The sequence below is a fragment of the Pan paniscus genome, chromosome 23 (assembly GCF_029289425.2).
Source record: "Pan paniscus chromosome 23, NHGRI_mPanPan1-v2.0_pri, whole genome shotgun sequence".
NCBI lineage: Eukaryota > Metazoa > Chordata > Mammalia > Primates > Hominidae > Pan > Pan paniscus.
The window spans coordinates 2748790-2767600 of record NC_085927.1 but is presented as its reverse complement, the minus strand read 5'-3'; the positions used below and the strand labels follow the sequence as shown (position 1 = coordinate 2767600).

At 35.5% G+C, this 18811-nt stretch overlaps 1 pseudogene; it reads right to left on the bottom strand.

The window, feature by feature from the left end:
* Positions 1-18811, bottom strand: part of LOC134730153 (protein FRG1B-like) — a 39987-nt pseudogene that overhangs the window by 17781 nt on the left and 3395 nt on the right.

The following is an 18811-nucleotide window of genomic DNA, read 5'->3' as shown; positions in this document are numbered from 1 at the left end:
TCCCCTGTGTCCTGGCCATAGCACAGCCTTTGACTGGCATCAGGCCCATTCTATGAATGAATAGAGAGATTGACTAACCAGAGTGACTACCTTTGGGAGCTGGTAGGATGATTAGGAAAACTGAACCCTCAAGAAGAGAAAAGCATTGAGCTCAGTGCTCTGTCCTAGAGGCTACATTGTGTTGCCTCTTCTTGTCCATCAGTTTTCATTTTTTCAGACAGGGTCTTACTCTGTCACCCAGGCTGGAATGCAGTGGTGATCCGAGCTCACCGCAGCCTTGAACTCCTGGGCTCAATCCTCCTGTCTCAGCCTTCCGTGTAGCTGGGCCTACAGGCATGCATCACCATCCCCAGCTAATTAGGTAATTTATTTTGAAAGCACTTTGAGAAGCACTTCACTGTCAAATCTGTAGGTCTAAAAGGAAAATCATACATACACATAATTGATTTCACATTGTTTTACATTTCCTTAGTCTTCTTCTGGAATGTCATCTTTTTTCTTGGTTTCTCTTTCAGCACAGGATCTAATCTAGATATTGGAAAAGAGAATCCAATGGGTTATATGTTTATCTTCCACCTTCCCCACTTTACGCATCACATAAGAACATTCGAGATGATTTCTTATGCAGAAGAAAAAATTAACTGAGCAACGATATTCAGAAAAAGACAGGTTCTGGCTATGTGTTTTTACTTCATATATATAATCTATATGAGTAAGTGCTATCACATGCTTTCTCCACAGCCCTTGTGTCAGAAACACTACAGACAAAATTATCTCAGAAACACTTTACACATCAGATCCTGCTAGGCAATAAAGAAATCATTAATTTAATTTTGTCCGCCAAGTGAATACACTGGGATCAAATTATCCCTAGTAGACAAGTGTTCATTTGATCAGATTAAAAGCTTAATAGCTATTTTACATTGCACAGACTATTACCAAAGTATTAAATCTTTTAACATTACACAACTTGTTTTTAATTAATTGTGACCCACCTCTTTTACTAGCTTCTTATATCCTCCTAAGTTTGGATAGATGTTTACTATCACATGTCATAAGTTAATTAATCTGCATTCAACAATTAGGATCGCCCACAGAACAGGCAATTGGCAATGGTAAGGACTCAAGTCTCCTAAGGGATCTCTGTGGCCAGAGTCCAGTTCCAGGGCTGCTTAGAAAGTGATGACAAATAACGTGTTTGTGCCAATGACATCTTTGTGACAGTTTTGATTGGAGGGGTCCCAGACCTGAAAACATTCCCTGCTAGGGCCTGTAGCACAATGCTACCTTTAGTAAGAGGGGTCTGTGTTCTGGTAGACAAGGCAAGCTCATAAAGGTGAAGGGCTGACAGAGATTAGGACAGCCTGCAATTAAATGGTACAAAAAGAGTCCTAAATAATCACTGTTCAGAGCTTCCAAGTACTTGACTAACCAAAAAGACCCAGAAAACTTTGTATTTCATCTGAAAATTGCTTTAAATCATGAAAAATGCAATCTTTGTATAAGTATCTTTGTATCTTTGTATAAGTGCAAAGCACTGCACATATATTTGCAATTGTTGCCTTCAGTAACACTTTTGTGATGATATCCAGATGAAAAATAATTTAAACATGATACAATAAAATATAAATAAATAAAATTAAATGTAAGTCACAAACCCATCTGCATTTCCCCAATGACCTGTTTCCTGAGAAGCAATGTGCTATGAAATACTGAGAGTGGCCTCTGGAGTCAGCTGGGCCTGGCTGCACATCCTGTCTTACCACACCTTGAAATCACTGTGATTTCCATGAACTGACTGACAAAAACCACGAGGATGTAAGGAGGGTCAGAGGCTGTCTTCCTGTCTGTAAGGCTGAGTTCAAATCCACCTCACAGGAGCATTATGGAAATTCAAGACTACAACGCATGTGCCGGATGCATGCAATGAAAAAATATAACATTTCACTTCTCTAACTGTAAGAAAATACCTACATTTTAGATTGAAATTGTTTGAGATTTAGATTTGAAAGTATCTGAAATCAAGACTATTCTAAAAAGAAAATCAAACATATGACCGGAAATCTAACATGAAGCACATACAGAGAATTGATAGATGCTTTTAAATTACATTGGTAGTAGAGAAAAATGTAACATAAATTTTTATGCTCTAATTATAAGAATGAAGGGCATTTTAGAAAAGGCATTTGCCCCCTCTCTTAGAGCCTTCCACTCTGGCCCCCACAATGCCTTACAGAGCAAATCTGGGTCAGACTGGATGCAACCTGTGATTCCCAACAGAGGCAAACAAAGTAAGGTTCTGGATGGTCAGTACTGGGATGGAATGCCAAGACACAGAAAAGCCATGTGTCAAGAAGGGGGGAGTTATTCTTTAGACACATCCTGGTATATGTTTATCATTAAAGATCAGTGCCTTTGCTCAGTACTGCGATGGAATGCCAAGACACAGAAAAACCATGTGTCAAGAAGGGGGGAGTTGTTCCTTAGACACATCCTGGTATATGTATATCATTAAAGATCAGTGGCTTTTGTGAGTCTAAAAAATTAATCCTTAAATGTTTTCATCAAGTTCCAGTTAACTACCTGATTTATCTAGGTTATATTAACAGTATTATTTGGAATTTCACCTTGATATGAAGATGTCTGTGTAACTTTTACAATGATGTAAAACAAAGAGTAGGATTAGGGAGGGCACAGGCCACTGGTGCAATGGATAACACATCTGACTATGGATGAGGGAATTTAGCCTGGAATAAGGAACTTTTATTTCCAGCTTAGTGATGCACATGAATTTTAAAAATAAAATAAAAACCATGTTTTATGTGATTCATGTTTCTCCTAATGCAAAGAAGACAGGTACTATTAATAAAAATATTTTTAAAATGTAAGGGCTAAGGCCTCAGAAGTTCTGCTATGATTTTTTACGTTTCATAGAGTGATTATCATCACAGAAGCTCAAGCATTACATAAATACAAACACGTATACCCTGACCTGGTAATTCTGCTTCTGGAAATTTATCTTCAGGTCCACCCGCACATCTACAAATTGATGCATATTCAATGTTATGTACTGCAGCACTGTTTATAAGAGCAAAAGACTGGAAACAGCCTAAATTTCCATCTACAAAAGACTAAATAAATTAAGGTACATCCCTAAAATGGAATTTTGTGTGGCTGTTAAAAAAGAGAGAGAGAGAAAGAGAGGAAAAGCAAGACAAAGAGAAAACTTTCTACATTCAAACTAATAGTAGAAAACTCTCCAAGATACAATTTTAAGGAAAAAAAAATCAAAGTCGAGAAGACTATAGAGGAGGTTGTCTTTAGAGTAAAACAGTTGAAAATTATAAATATATTCATATGTTTATAAAGAAACTTTAGGAGGCTATAAAAAAACAAAACAAAGGGAACGAGGAACAGGAGCTGGGACACAGGTGAGTAAGATGCATGGCAGGCATGTATCTTAATCTTTATATGCTTTTATTTAAAAATGTTGGACCACGTGTACATGTTATCTATTTAAAAAATCAGATTTTAAAATACAAGCAAGAAAACAAGAAAATGAAAGCCTAAAAGGAGCATGTGGAACTACCAGAAAAATATACTAATCCATGGAGATAATGGCAAGGTAGTTCCTAGATGCACTGATTTGTCTAACATATTGTATAAACAAGCCATCAACTATGGGATTTATAATTTAAAATGAGTCTATTTGAAACACCACATTATAAAAAGCTATTAACTAAATCTTTAAAGTGACAGTAAATGATGACTTAACATTTTAAAGAGATACAGTCACATCGCATGTGTGAATGCAGTCATCTGTATAAAATGTCATCATTACCTTGATCATTTCTTCTTCTGCTGTTTTACTTTTTGCTTCTATGTCCCCTGCTTCATTGCATCTAATAAAGCAGCTATTTGAGGCCAACAAAGCCATTTTCCCCTAAGTGAAACAAAATAACAAAATAGCCATGAGGATACTTCTTGTGGAAGAAACATTAAGTGTTTAGACTGAATTAATTTTTCCTCCCTGATTTAAAAATCACAGAAAAGAACTTAGAGAAAAACCTGAAAAATATAATACAAGAACATATAGAAAAGGAAACCAAAATCACCTTTCATTTTACTATTCAAAGATTACCACAATAAACATTTGTAATGTATCTTCCTAGTAGGACTAAATTCTAATTAGATGAGGTAGGATTGCTTCCTTTCTGAAAGATCTACTGAAGATGAAACTGATTTAGTTCTGTTTGGAAAATTAACTTTAAAAACAGGAACATAATTATGAATGCACACTTTATTCAAATATTAACATTTTAAATAAAATTTATTTTCTTCACAATTAGAAAACATGAAAAGGTACATACAATACCTTTGGTGTTTTGAATTTAAGAATCCATGTCTGAGGGACTTTTGTGTGTGAAAATAAATATTCATATACATTTTTAGTTGTTTAATGTTTGATGTATTACACTGCTTTCTATTAAACAAAACTTTAAAAACTGATTTTCTTGTGTATCTAAATCTGGGTTACAAATTTGGTTAGCTTAACTCCCGTAACAAATATAATGTTTATTTATAACTTGTATTTGGTTGATTCTTTTGGAAAACTTGGAATACCATAACATTTAGACAAAATATTTATAAATACAATGATTACAAAATATGTTAACCTTATATCACATCCAGTTAAAAATGTGCTGATAACATGGATTTAATTTCTTAGTCAAGTCCCAAGGGCTGGGTGGTCTCTCATCTGGATGGCTCCTGGTGAGCCCTGGAACATGGCGGTGTGGTCCAAGGCGATTTAAACCTGTGCCACAGATTATTCAGCTGAGTCCTTTTTGAAATAGAGTTTTAAGACCCTCTTTCATTTAAATTTTTGAAACTTAGCGTCCTTCCTAAAAATAAAATGAAAAGAACTTTCCTAAAGTGTTGTATTATTAGTACTATCTAAGTCATTATCCTGGCCTTATGAAATATTGGCATTTTCTACTGGTGTAACTTTTATTAGAAACATCTCATCACAACTAGTAGGATCATCTCAAAGGGGTTGCAACACATTAACAGGTAATGAAATCAATGTAGTGTTTCCTAAACGGTATTGGGTGGGCTGGGGGGAAAAGGAATACACACAGACACACAGAGGAAGGGGTAAAAGAGAATAAGAAATATCAAGGTGCATAACACCTGGATAAGTAAGTATTGTTAAGTACAACTCTTGCTTCAGTTATGCATATGTGTGTGCTGGGCTGCAATGTAAAAATGCATTTCTCAATGGATTGGGTCAAAATAGTTTTCAAGTCACTGACTTAAGATATTATCCTAGGGGATGAAGAAATTAGTCTAAGTGATTACCTCTTTCTGGTGGGATGTTTGTTTAATCTGTCAACTTAGAAAACACTGCTGAGTTCCTATTTTCAGTTCATTATTGTATACTACCAAAGCTGCTACTCAAAGGCTGAGCTTATCTTCTATTTGCTTGTTCTGCGTGGTACCCACTGGTCCTTACTGTTTTTGATATAGTTATCTACTTTTTAAAGACAGTTTAGCACTCACATATTTTTTGTTCAATCTTTACTTCTCTCACAGAAAAAGGAAATCATGTATTCTGTATCAACAAAGATTTAACAAAACATCCATATACTACAACTGTCTACTTACTAAAATTAAGAATTAGTATATTATCTTTCTTTCTTATATTAAAACTATCTTTTCATACACTAATTTAAGCTTATGAACTGAAAGTCTTTTAGAGATAATTTACTTCAATGAACTATTATTATTTATATTTTATACACAAATTGTCACAACTTGTTCTTAGCTAGCTCCACTGTTCTCTTACAGTCTGTAATGTTTCTGAAAGCATCCATGATTTCTCCTACAAGGAACATACTTAGGAACTATTCTGTTTTCCTACTCTGTGACCTAAAATTGACTGGTTCTTCAGTGGAAATGAGATCCATATCTAGGCACTAATGGTACACAGAAATAATTGTGGGCAAAAGTACTAAAGCTATTTTTGTTGCACTATATTTTGAGATCTCTTTAAGGCTCTATGTTCTTACTGATTTATTCCTATTTAATGTATTATACTATTGCATCCTACTTTTTCTTTTTAAATATATTATGATTGACTGTTACAGACTTTCTGTTAAACTGACAGGAAGTTTTTATAAACAATAACAGCACTTATATTTTTAAAGGCTGGTTCCTATTGTTCTCTTGGTTCAACTGCATCTGAATGCCCAACAAGAAGCTCATCTGAATTTATACCAAGATATTTTCCATAGCCAGATTTCAGGGCAATTCTATACATTAATAAGATAGATAAAATTTAAAAACTGACAGAAAATTAATTATAGGACATCAAAACAGGACATGTGTATGTGTGGGGGTGTGTACATATCTAAAATTTCAGACTGGACATATTCCAAGTGTTCAGAAGATGCATGTGGCTGAGTGGTGACTCACACCTGTAATCTCTGTGCTTTGGGAAGGCAATGGGAGAATTGCTTGAGGCAAGAAGTTCAAGATCAGCCTGGACATCATAGTGAGACCCCATTTCTACAAAAAATTTTAAAAGTTAGCTGGGCATGGTGGTGTGCACATGTAATACCAGCTACTTGGGAGGCTGATGCAGGAGGAGTGCTTGAGCCCAGAAATTTGAGGTTATAGTGAACTATGTTCACACCACTGCCCTCCAGCCTGGGTGACAGAGTGAGACTCTGTGCCTTCAAAAAAAAAAAAAAAAAAAAGCTACATGTGACTAGTTGTTGCTATATTGGACAGTGCAGTTTTAAATTTAGTTTCATATTTTGCTTTTTTAATATAAACATTGTACCTTATATATTACATAATAAATATTTTCAAAATTCGTCATTCTTCAATTATACCTCTTTAGTTATGAACTTCAATAATTACTAAAACTTTATGTCATTAAACTGTTTTCCAGAAAATGCTGCTTCCATTTACATTCTTACCTCAAATTAACAGAGCATGTTTTGTATCATGGATTTTTTTTTAAACATTATGACTCTAAAAAAATACTTGAAAACGTGATATGGAAAAAACAGTATCCTATTAATTTGCATTTTAGTAGTTAACTAGAATAACAATTGTTTTTCTTTTCCTTTCCTTTTTAGTTTTTAGATTATCTGGTAATGTGCCTTGTCCACTTTTCTATTCAGATCTGATTGTTCGCAATTTTTCTACTGGGGTCTTCAGTGCTATGAATTTTATACAAGATACATATGAAGAGTAAGAACTCACTGCCTATTAAGATTGTTGTAAATATTTTCCTCATTTGTCAGTTAATTTTCTTTATATTCCTTTTTTGTTTATAATTGTAAAGCAGTTTAAAACTATTGAATTTTTTCTTCCTCTGCTTTTATTCTTTGTTTTTCACCCTACTTATCTGACTTCCAAAGAAAGTACAGAAATAATCATCTTAATGTGATTTTTTAAAATTATGATTTCTTTTACCTTACCAAGAATCTCCTTGGATGCCAGAATTGACTTTTACTCCTTTATACGTTAATGATTATATAACAGAAATCATTATCATGTCGATGTAACCAATTACTAAAATATGTAAATTCACTTTCAGTATCTTTTACCCAAAGAATCATTCTATACTTCTGCACAAGGTGAGAATAAAAAAGGCTACTTTATAAAATGACTGAAAAAATAGTGAGTAAAAATATTCTTTTGGTCGTTATGATGCTGTAACATTCTCTGCTGGTTTCAACAATATTCCTTTTTTTAGTCTTCCTGTTTGTCTTTAGACTTCCAAACAGTGAGTTTAAATATCATAGCAACAGTGAACCAGGTTTTGCACTATTTGATTTATTTTTTAATCTATCTTACTTGGTGTGTGAAATTATTAATCTTCATTTTTTAACTTACATATCTTTTTTCCAGCCTAGCATTATATATTGATAGGAAATCCACTAAAAGTAGATCACAAAATCTACTTTTCAAAAAAGCTATTTCGTTTTTTATATCAAAATTACTGTGGGCTTAAGACAGATACTAAAATTTTTAATGAATACAATTAAATTTTTAAAATAACTGGTTACTAATTATATTACAACATAAGCTCACCTGGAATCAGATAATTTGACAGCCATAAACTGCTCTGGAGGACTAGGGCCCTCATCAACTATTGGAGAAAAAACGTTTGAAAATAAATTTGACATTTGCTATAAATATAAAGACATTATTTTGCTTTAAAAAATGTGGCTATTTTCTTCCGCAATTAAATGTAAGAATATTCAGATATACTGATGTCACTGTAATACTGTATCTTTGGAATCAAGATCTATTTTACCTTCTTGTAACTACAGTGCTAATTTTATACACTGAGTAAGACAGGGTGATATAATGCTTATTTAATAACTTTCAAGATAGCTTATCTTTATGTTTTAAAATACAGTCATAAATAAGCACTTATTTAAAAAAGCTAAACGCTTTCATTTATTCAATGGATGGCCTTGCTGACCAAATGATACTGCTTTTTACCTTCTAATTACTTCATATCTCATTAGTGCTTCCTCTGATGGGCTAAAGAAAATGAGGAAACTTCAAATTGTTAAATGCACCCAGGTTAGTTTTGGTAATAGGTCTGAATAAAAAAGAAATTCAAATATGTTTGACTCAAGTAGGTTTTCTTTTTTCTTTCCACTTACTATTTTAATTATTCATATTGTTTTGATTTCCAAAGATACTCTTATGGAACTATATGGAATGTTTTCAAATGCTTATATTAGAAAGAGGGACTTCCCAATGGCTGGTAAATATTAAGGAATTAAAAAATGGAAGAGTCAAATGCAATGGTTCCATTTCTTTGGAAAATGTTTGAGACTAGTTAGAGTTTGGCCTGAGTGAATGAATGTCCTAAAATCTACACTTGTGGCAGGATCTTCCCTTCCAGACACAAACCTTCTTTGTGTGGAGCTCCCAGGGTAAAAAGACCATTGTCGAGTGCATGTATATAGGTTCCCTCATCCATTTCAATGGCTATGGTTCCTGAAATTCCACCAAAGTTTGTTACCGTCCACCAGATTCCTAAAAAATAAAATTGATATTTCAACTTTACATTTTAGTTTTGACACAGAGTTCTTTGTTATTATAACTTAGTTTTTAAAACTTTTTATTTTGCAGTCATAAGAAATACTACAAAGATCTCACATATCCTTCACTCACTTTGTCTCAATGATGACATCCTGCATAAGTATCATACATTGTTAGAATCAGGAAACTGACATTGATATAATCCATGAAGCTTATTCAGATTTCACCAGTTTTACATGTACTTGTTTGCATGTATGTGCACAGATTCATGTGACTACCAGCACAGTCAGGATTAGGTTTTTAAAATACACAATAGCAACATACAGCCAGGCATGGGGGTGCATGCCTGTAATCCCAGCTACTTGGGGAGCTGTGAAAGAGGATAACTTGAGCCCAGGAGTTCAAGGTTATAGTGAGCTATGATCACGCCACTGCACTCTAGCCTGAGTGACAGAACAAGATCCTGTCTCAAAAAAAGACCAAAACAAAACAAAAGGCAACATGTGAGGGTACAAAGTGATATATGGAGAACGGTCTCTCTCATGATAGACCCCAGCCATCTATTCATGCCTGCTTTCCCGAGGCAATGCCTATCATAATGCTTCTTAAAAATGCCTCTACAGGAAGACTTTCTAGCATAGTAATCTTTTTTTTTTTTTTTTTTGAGATGGAGTCTTGCTCTGTCACCCAGACTGGAGTGCAGTGAGGCAGTCTTGGCTCACTGCAACCTCCACCTCCTGGGTTCAAAGAATTCTCTGCCTCATCTTCCCAAGTAGCTGCAGTTACAAGAGCCTGCCACCATGCCTAAATATTTTTTTTTGTATTTTTAGTAGAGACGGGGTTTCACCACATTGGCCAGGCTGGTCTTGAACTCCTGACCTCGTGATCCACCTGCCTCTGCCTCCCAAAGTGCTGGGATTACAGGTGTGAGCCACTGCACCCGGCCAGTAATCTTAACAACGATTTTAGATTGAAAGCAAAATGAGCAGAATCTATGTCTATGTATACTAATTTCCAATTTGCCAATAGAAATGTTAGACTCTAGCAACAATTATTTTAGCAGTTGTTATAAAAGTTTACATCTTAATGTTAAAAAATATCCTCAAACCTTCTCCTAAATTGTACTTTAACTAGAGTAGAAATGAGTCAATCATTAACTGGATATGACATATTAAGGAATTCTTGTTAATTTTACAAGGTCTGATAATGACATAGTATAATGTATAAAAGTAAACAACAAAACAGGTGATGAGAGAAAGACATACCACATTAAGAAATGTACATTTATGTACTTACGGGTAAAATGATGTAATATCTGTGATTTTACTTAAAATTTTCTTGTAAAAAACGTGTGTGGGGGGTGCATGTAAATGAAAGGAGATTGGCAAAATATTGATAATTAATGCTGGGGCCTGGGCACATGGGGGACTCATTATATTCTTCTATGTATGGATTAGTTTGGATATTTCCATAACGAAAAGGTTTTAAAGATTCAGTTAATTCCACTGCACAAAATTTTCTATTCAACTAAACATTTCATGCTTTTCATAATCAATTTTAAAATACATAAAATTTCAGCTAAAATGAAGTTGGACCCTTATCTAACACCAAACACAAAAAGTAACTTAAAATAGACCACAGACCTAAATGTAAGAGATAAAGTTACAAAACTTTTAGAAGAAATTGGAAAAGCTTCACGACAATGAATTTGGCAATGATTTCTTATATAGAACATCAAAGGCACAGGCAACAAAAGAAAACACAGACAAACTGGACTTCATCAGAATTAAAAACTTTTGTGCATCAAGAACCACTGTCAACAGAGTAAAAGGCAACCCAGAGAATGGAGAAAATATTTGTAAACTACATACAATATAAGGAATTAATATCCAGACTACATAGAGAACTCCAAAAAGACAAATACCACAATTCAAAACTGGGCAAAGGATATACATGGACATTGCTCCAAAGATGATATACAAATGGCCAATAAGCACTCGAAAAGATGCTCAACATCACTAGTCACTAGGGAAATATAAATCAAAACCATAATGCAATACCACATCACACCCATTAGAATGCTATTATCAAAACAAACAAAAAACAGAAACCAAGAAAACCAGAAAAACAAATGTTGGGCAGGTTGTGGAGAAACTGAAACCCTGTGCAATGCTGGTGGGAAGGTAAAATGGTGCATGTATTTAAATGTCACTGAAGTGTACACATAAAAACAGAAAAACTGGCACATTCTCCTTGAAGAGGTCCTTCTTCAAGGAGAACTACAAACCACTGTTCAAGGAAATAAAAGAGGATATAAACAAATGGAAGAACATTCCATGCTCATGGGTAGGAAGAATCAATATCGTGAAAATGGCCATACTGCCCAAGGTAATTTACAGATTCAATGCCATCACCATCAAGCTGCCAATGACTTTCTTCACAGAATTGGAAAAAACTACTTTAAAGTTCATATGGAACCAAAAAAGATCTCGCATTGCCAAGTCAATCCTGAGCCAAAAGAACAAAGCTGGAGGCATCACACTACCTGACTTCAAACTATACTACAAGGCTACAGTAATGAAAACAGCATGGTACTGGTACCAAAACAGAGATATAGATCAATGGAACAGAACAGAGCCTTCAGAAATAACGCCATGTATCTACAACTATCTGATCTTTGACAAACCTGAGAAAAACAAGCAATAGGGAAAGGATTCCCTATTTAATAAATGGTGCTGGGAAAACTGGCTAGCCATATGTAGAAAGCTGAAAATGGATCCCTTCCTTATACCTTATACAAAAATCAATTCAAGATGGATTAAAGACTTAAACGTTAGACCTAAAACCATAAAAACCCTAGAAGAAAACCTAGGCATTACCATTCAGGACATAGGCATGGGCAAGGACTTCATGTCTAAAACACCAAAACCAATGGCAACAAAAAGCCAAAATTGACAAATGGGATCTAATGAAACTAAAGAGATTCTGCAAAGCAAAAGAAACTATCATCAGAGTGAACAGGCAACCTACAAAACGGGAGAAAATTTTTGCAACTTACTCATCTGACAAAGGGCTAATATCCAGAATCTACAGTGAACTCAAACAAATTTACAAGAAAAAACAAACAACCCCATCAAAAAGTGGGCGAAGGACATGAACAGACACTTCTCAAAAGAAGACATCTATGCAGCCAAAAAACACATGAAAAAATGCTTATCATCACTGGCCATCAGAGAAATGCAAATCAAAACCACAATGAGATACCATCTCACACCAGTTAGAATGGCGATCATTAAAAAGTCAGGAAACAGCAGGTGCTGGGGAGCATGTGGAGAAATAGGAACACTTTTACACTGTTGGTGGGACTGTAAACTAGTTCAACCATTGTGGAAGTCAGTGTGGCGATTCCTCAGGGATCTAGAACTAGAAATATCATTTGACCCAGCCATCCCATTACTGGGTATATACCCAAAGGACCATAAATCATGCTGCTATAAAGACACATGCACACGTATGTTTATTGTGGCATTATTCACAATAGCAAAGACTTGGAACCAATCCAAATGTCCAACAATGATAGACTGGATTAAGAAAATGTGGCACATATACACCATGGAATACTATGCAGCCATAAAAAATGATGAGTTCATGTCCTTTGTAGGGACATGGATGAAATTGGAAATCATCATTCTTAGTAAACTATCACAAGAACAAAAAACCAAACACCGCATATTCTCACTCATAGGTGGGAACTGAACAATGAGAACACATGGACACAGGAAGGGGAACATCACACTCTGGGGACGGTTGTGGGGTGGGTGGAGGGGGGAGGGATAGCATTGGGAGATATACCTAATGCTAGATGATGAGTTACTGGGTGCAGCACACCAGCATGGCACATGTATACATATGTAAGTAACCTGCACATTGTGCACTTGTACCCTAAAACTTAAAGTATAATTATAATAAAGAAAAAAAAAGAAAAACTGGCCAATTCTATATTCTGTATATTTTACCTCCACACACACACACAAAAACAATGGAGAAAAAGAAAATTAATCAAAATTAAAATTTCAGCTAAAGACGATTAGAAAGCAATAAAACTAATGACAATTTAGATGATTGAGTTATAGCTACAATTGTTTTCAGTAAAAGAAATAATGCTTTATTCAGAATCATTATGAACAGTGTGATGATTAGCAAGCCTTTCTTATAAATGTAACAGTTAATAATTTTAACTTAGTTTTATTTTGTATGTTCTATGCCACGTTCACCAAGTACACTTAATATTAAATAAAATCATTTAAATATAATATCTCATTAATGTTTTGCAAATGAAGAAGAAATTTCTGGCAGACAAGCTCCTCAAAATTTTCACACTCTGTCCAAGTAGGGAAATGATACAATAACATTACTTATAATATTGTCAACTGAAAACGAAATTACTTTGAGCAGATGCCAGTATTTTTTCTCAATGGGATTTCAAAGAATAAGAAAGCTAAACACAGTATCATCAAGAATTAAATGTGAGCATTCTGTCTACTTTCTGCAAGTGGCCTACATTCAACCTTTGAAGGTATGCTTATATGTTTAGCGACTAAAGTAACATAACATAATATTTAACGGTGCCACTCCGGGGTTTTAGCTGTGAAAAAGCAGTGGATCCTAAGAACAGTGGGCACTGAAGTTGCCTGTCTCTACGTCAGGTGACAGCTCAAGCTGTGTATATGCTGCAGACGCCCAAGCTGAATTTAAGAGAATCCACTCAAAAACATTACTTGCTATTTAGACACATGCTTAAAGTTATTTCCTTTTAAACCTTAGGCAGATGGTGAAATATTTCCGCTGTGTTGTCTCACAATGCATAACAAAGCTTTTCACATATTTTCACATAGTTGAGAATGTTCCCATATGTCTGGCATGCCTGTAATCCAGCACTTTGAGAGGTGGAAGCAGGAGAATCATTTAAGCCCAAGAGTTCAAAATCAGCCTAGGCAACAAAAGGAGACCCCCATCTCTACAAAAAAATTAACAAATTAGCTGGGTATGGGGGTACAAGGCTGTGGTCCCAGCTACTCGGGAGTCCAAGGTGAGAGGACTGCTTGAGCCTACGAGGTCGAGGGTGCACCGAGCCATGATCATGTCACTGCACTCCAGCCTGAGCAACAAAGCAACAGCCTGTCTCAAAAAAAAAAAAAAAAAAAAAAAAAAAAAAAAAAAAAAAAAAAAAAAAAAAAAAAAACTGGCCCGATGCACCAGTGTCATGGCTGATAAGATACTACCAGGGCACCCTCATTCTAGCATCAAGGCTGTGTGACAGCTCACCTCACATTCTGACTAACCCAGTGCTTCTGTGCTAAGGACCCCCTTAAATCTCTGCCTTCATTATGTGCTTGGCACAAAGGAATGATATATCTTAGATTTGGAAAGGGAATTTTCTTCCCCAATCTTACTGTAGTCTAAGTACTCTTCACAGACCTTCTATTAACCCATAGCTGACTTAGCTTTAGTTCCTGGGTAAATCAAATTTGTGTTTTGCAAACTACGATGTTGTAAGTTCAATTGCTTCTGAATCTAGCAGAGCTCAGTGAAAATCCTTGCTTACAGACAGGCTCATTTTTATTAATGTCACACATGGTACTCTCCATGTGAAAGACAGAGTTTCTTTCATCCTACTTACCAATCCCTTCAGATCCTTGTGAGGAACCAACAGAGGGGCTTTAAAAAATTAAAAGGTTTTTTTCTTTCCCTTCACAAATAGGCACTTGCTTACTTATACGGCAAGTTTAGAAAATCCACAATGCAAAAGAAGGTGGAAGGACAAAGAGAAAAAGATGCAGAAGGACTTCCTCTTCCAGCCAAGATGGACTTGCCCTCCCACCATGACCAACGAGAAAACTGAAACTGGATAGAATATTTGAGAAAACTGTTTTCGGGGACTGGAACACAGGCAGAACAGGACTGTGATATTTGAGAACAGGAAAACACAGGAGGCAAATCTCACACACACTTCTGTTTTCTGCCCAATGGCAGTTTCTTGACCACGCAGAGAGGTAGAGACCTCCAAAAATGAGGCAATGTCACTGTCACTAAGCTGAGAGTCTTGCAGTGCTAACATGTTTGGAGTTTATAGAATAAGGTACTGGAGAAGAGGGAACTACATACAGGTGAGGCCTCGGAATAGTATGCAAAAGTTCTCTGCAGGTCTGGGGCCAAGGGCTGGGGGGAGTGCATACAGTAGGCAGGCTCCACAAGGCCTCTGCAGAGTAGCTGGCACTTCTGAGGGCTGACTGGAGATGCCAGAGATCACACAAATTTGGGACACAGCAGAGTGGACAGAACTCACCAAGTATACTTAGAACATGTGGCTGAGGCCCATGAGGATGAGCCTTTCCTAGAGTAAGAGTCACTGTCTAAGTCTACAGGCAAAAACCTAATAAATAACCACAAACTAACAAAGGCCCGGCTTGACAGGAGAAAAAGGGTGGTCAAATAATTTAACTAGGCATCAAGACATTTAACAGAAATAAAGGTTAAAATGTTATGAAAATGAAAGACTGAATTTATAAGGAAGACTTAACAATCCTAAATGCGTACACATGACAGCTTCAAAATACTTTAAGCAAAAACTGCTCAAGTAGACAGATCTAGAATTACAGCTGGAGATTCTAACATAACTCTCATTACATTGTAGGATGAATAAAAAATCAGTAAGGACACAGATGTGCATAGACACAAGCTCCACCAGTTGATCTAACTGACATCTAAAAAACACTGAACCGCCGGGTGCCATGGCTCACGCCCGTAATCCCAGCACTTTGGAAGGCCGAGGTGGGTGGGTCGCCTGAGGTCAGGAGTTTGAGACCAGCTTGGCCAACGTGGTGAAACCCCGTCTCTATTAAAAATATTTAAAAAATTAGCCAGGCATGGTGGCAGGTGCCTGTAATTCCAGCTCCTCCGGAGGCTGAGACAGGAGAATCACTTGAACCTGGGAGGCAGAGGCTGCAGTGAGCCGAGATTGTGCCACTGCACTCCAGCCTGCTGGGCAACAGAGCGAGAATTCGTCTCCAAAAAAAAAAAAAAAAAAAAAAACCCTGAACCAACATCTGCAGAATACACATTCTTTTCAAGTGTACGTAGAAATTCACTAAGAAAGTATGTTCTCCAACTATACTATAAATGAATTAGAAATCAGCAACCATAACATACCTATAATATCTCTATGTAGTAGAAATTAAAAACAATACACTTTTAAATAACTCAAGTGTCCATGAAAAGAAAAATCACAAGGAAAACTAGATAATATTTTGAATGGAATGAAAATGAAAACAGAATGTGTTGACTATAACTAAAACTAAAGTGGAATGAAGAGATCTAACTCTCTTCTTCAGAAGCAATAAAACAAGAGCAAAGTAAACTGAAAATAAGTTAAAGGGAGGGGAAAAAAAAGACTGAAAATACATGAAATAAAAAATGAAAAAAAGATAAAATAAGTAATACTGAAACAGGCTTGTCAAATCCTGAGGACTGCATGTGGCCCAGGCCAGCTTTGAATGCAGCCCAACACAAATTCATAAACTTTCTTGAAACATTATGAGATTTTTTTTTTTTTTTTTTGGCTCATCAGCTTATCGTTAGTGTATTCTATGTGTGGCCCAAGACAATTCTTCTCCTTCGATTGTGGTCCAGGGAAGCTAAAAGATTGAATACCCCTGTAGTAAAAGATCATTAATGATCTAAAATAAATGATCTTATAAAGAATTTATAAACCTCCAGCTAGACTGACTGATCCAGGAAAAAATAGAAAAAACACAAATTGCCAATATGAAGAGACTGCAATACAGATTAGATTCTACAGACATTAAAAGGATATTAAAGGAATATTCTGAACAATTTTATGCCAATAAATCCAACAACTTGGATGAAATGAAATTTTCCTAAAAGACACAAGTTACCAAAACTGACAACAGAAAAATCTGAACATATCTCTTAAAATATCTTAATTCTCCCACAAAAAATTAAAACCAAACCAAACAAAACCCTCTAGGTTCAGATGACTTCACTGGTAAATCCTATCAAACATGTAAAGAAGAAATCATACCGATCTTACACAGCTATTTCCAAAAACAGGGAAGGAGACAGCACTTCCCATCTAATTTTATGACACCCAGTATCGCCTTGACACCAAAATCAAATAAAGCCATTACAAGAAAAGGATACAAAAGTTCAATATCTCCCATCAACACCAATATAGAAATCTTAAAAAAAAAAAACAAAAAAAACCTAGAAATCAAATCTAGCAATATCCCAAAAGGCAACGCACCACAACCAAGTGGGGTTTATCTCAGGGATGTAAAGTTAGTTTAAAAGTTGAAAATGAAACCAATGTAATTCATTGGCAAAATGAAGAAAGTTGTATAATCATCTCAGCAGACACAGAAAGAGGCATTTGACAGCATTAAACATTGTTATGATAAAAAACTCCCAAGAAACAAAGTTTAAAAGGAATGTCCTCATTTTGATAAAGGTTTTCTCTGTAGATCCTAGAGACACCATACCATATGGTGGACTACTGAAAGCTTTCTGCCTTAGCTTGGAAACAATGCAATTATGCCCATTCTCGTGACTTATGTTCAACACTATGGAAGTCCTGGGCAGTATAATAAACCAATAAAAAGCAAGACAAGACGTAAGGATCAGAAAGAAAGTAAAATGATAGTCACAGGAAACATAATTGCAAATTTCTTAGTATTCTATATAAACAAACCACTAGAAGTAATAAGTGAAACAGACTTATGAGACTACAAAGTCACTATACAAAAATCAATTGTATATCTACATACTGACAGCAGACAACTGGAAAATCAAATTCAAAAGTTCTACTGACAGTAGTGTAAAATTATAAAATACTTAAGAATAAATTTTTAAACAGGCATGCAAGACTGCTACATTGAAAATTATGAAATATTGAGGCCCAATATTAAGATGTTGATTCTCCCCCAAATGATCTAGACTCAATACAATTCTCCGAGAAAATCCAACAGGCCTCACTATAGAAATTAATAAACTAATAGTAAGTACAAAGTTGGAGGACACACACTACCTGATCTCAAGACTTCATGAAATTATAGCAATCAAGAGAAATATACCAAAAGAAAAACAGACAATCGATAGAACAGGGTCCAGAAATAGACCAATATATAGAAAGATAATTGATTTTTTATGAAGATATGAAACTGGATTAATGGAAAAAGGAAACACCAGTGGTGCTGGCACAAATGGCTATCAAGATGTTAAAAAAAAAAAAAAGTATATTTTGAAAACAAACTCACACCATGCCATAAATTGAGACTAAAGACAGATGTAATGTAAAAACTAAAACTATGATGCCTCTAAAAGACAACGTAGAATATTTTCCTGACTTTGGGGTAAGCAAAGATCTCTTAGATCAAAGAGATAAGGTAGTAACCATAAAAGAAAAAAATAAACTAAGCTTTATAAAAATTAACAGCTTCTGACCATCCTGGCTAACATGGTGAAACCCTGTGACTACTAAAAACACAAAAAATTAGCTGGGCGTGGTGGCAGGTGCCTGTAGTCCCAGCTACTTGGGAGGCTGAGGAAGGAGAATGGCATGAACCTGGGAGGTGGAGCTTGCAGTGAACCGAGATTGCGCCACTGCCCTCCAGCCTGGGCGACAGAGTGAGACTCCATCTCAAAAAAAAAAAAAAAA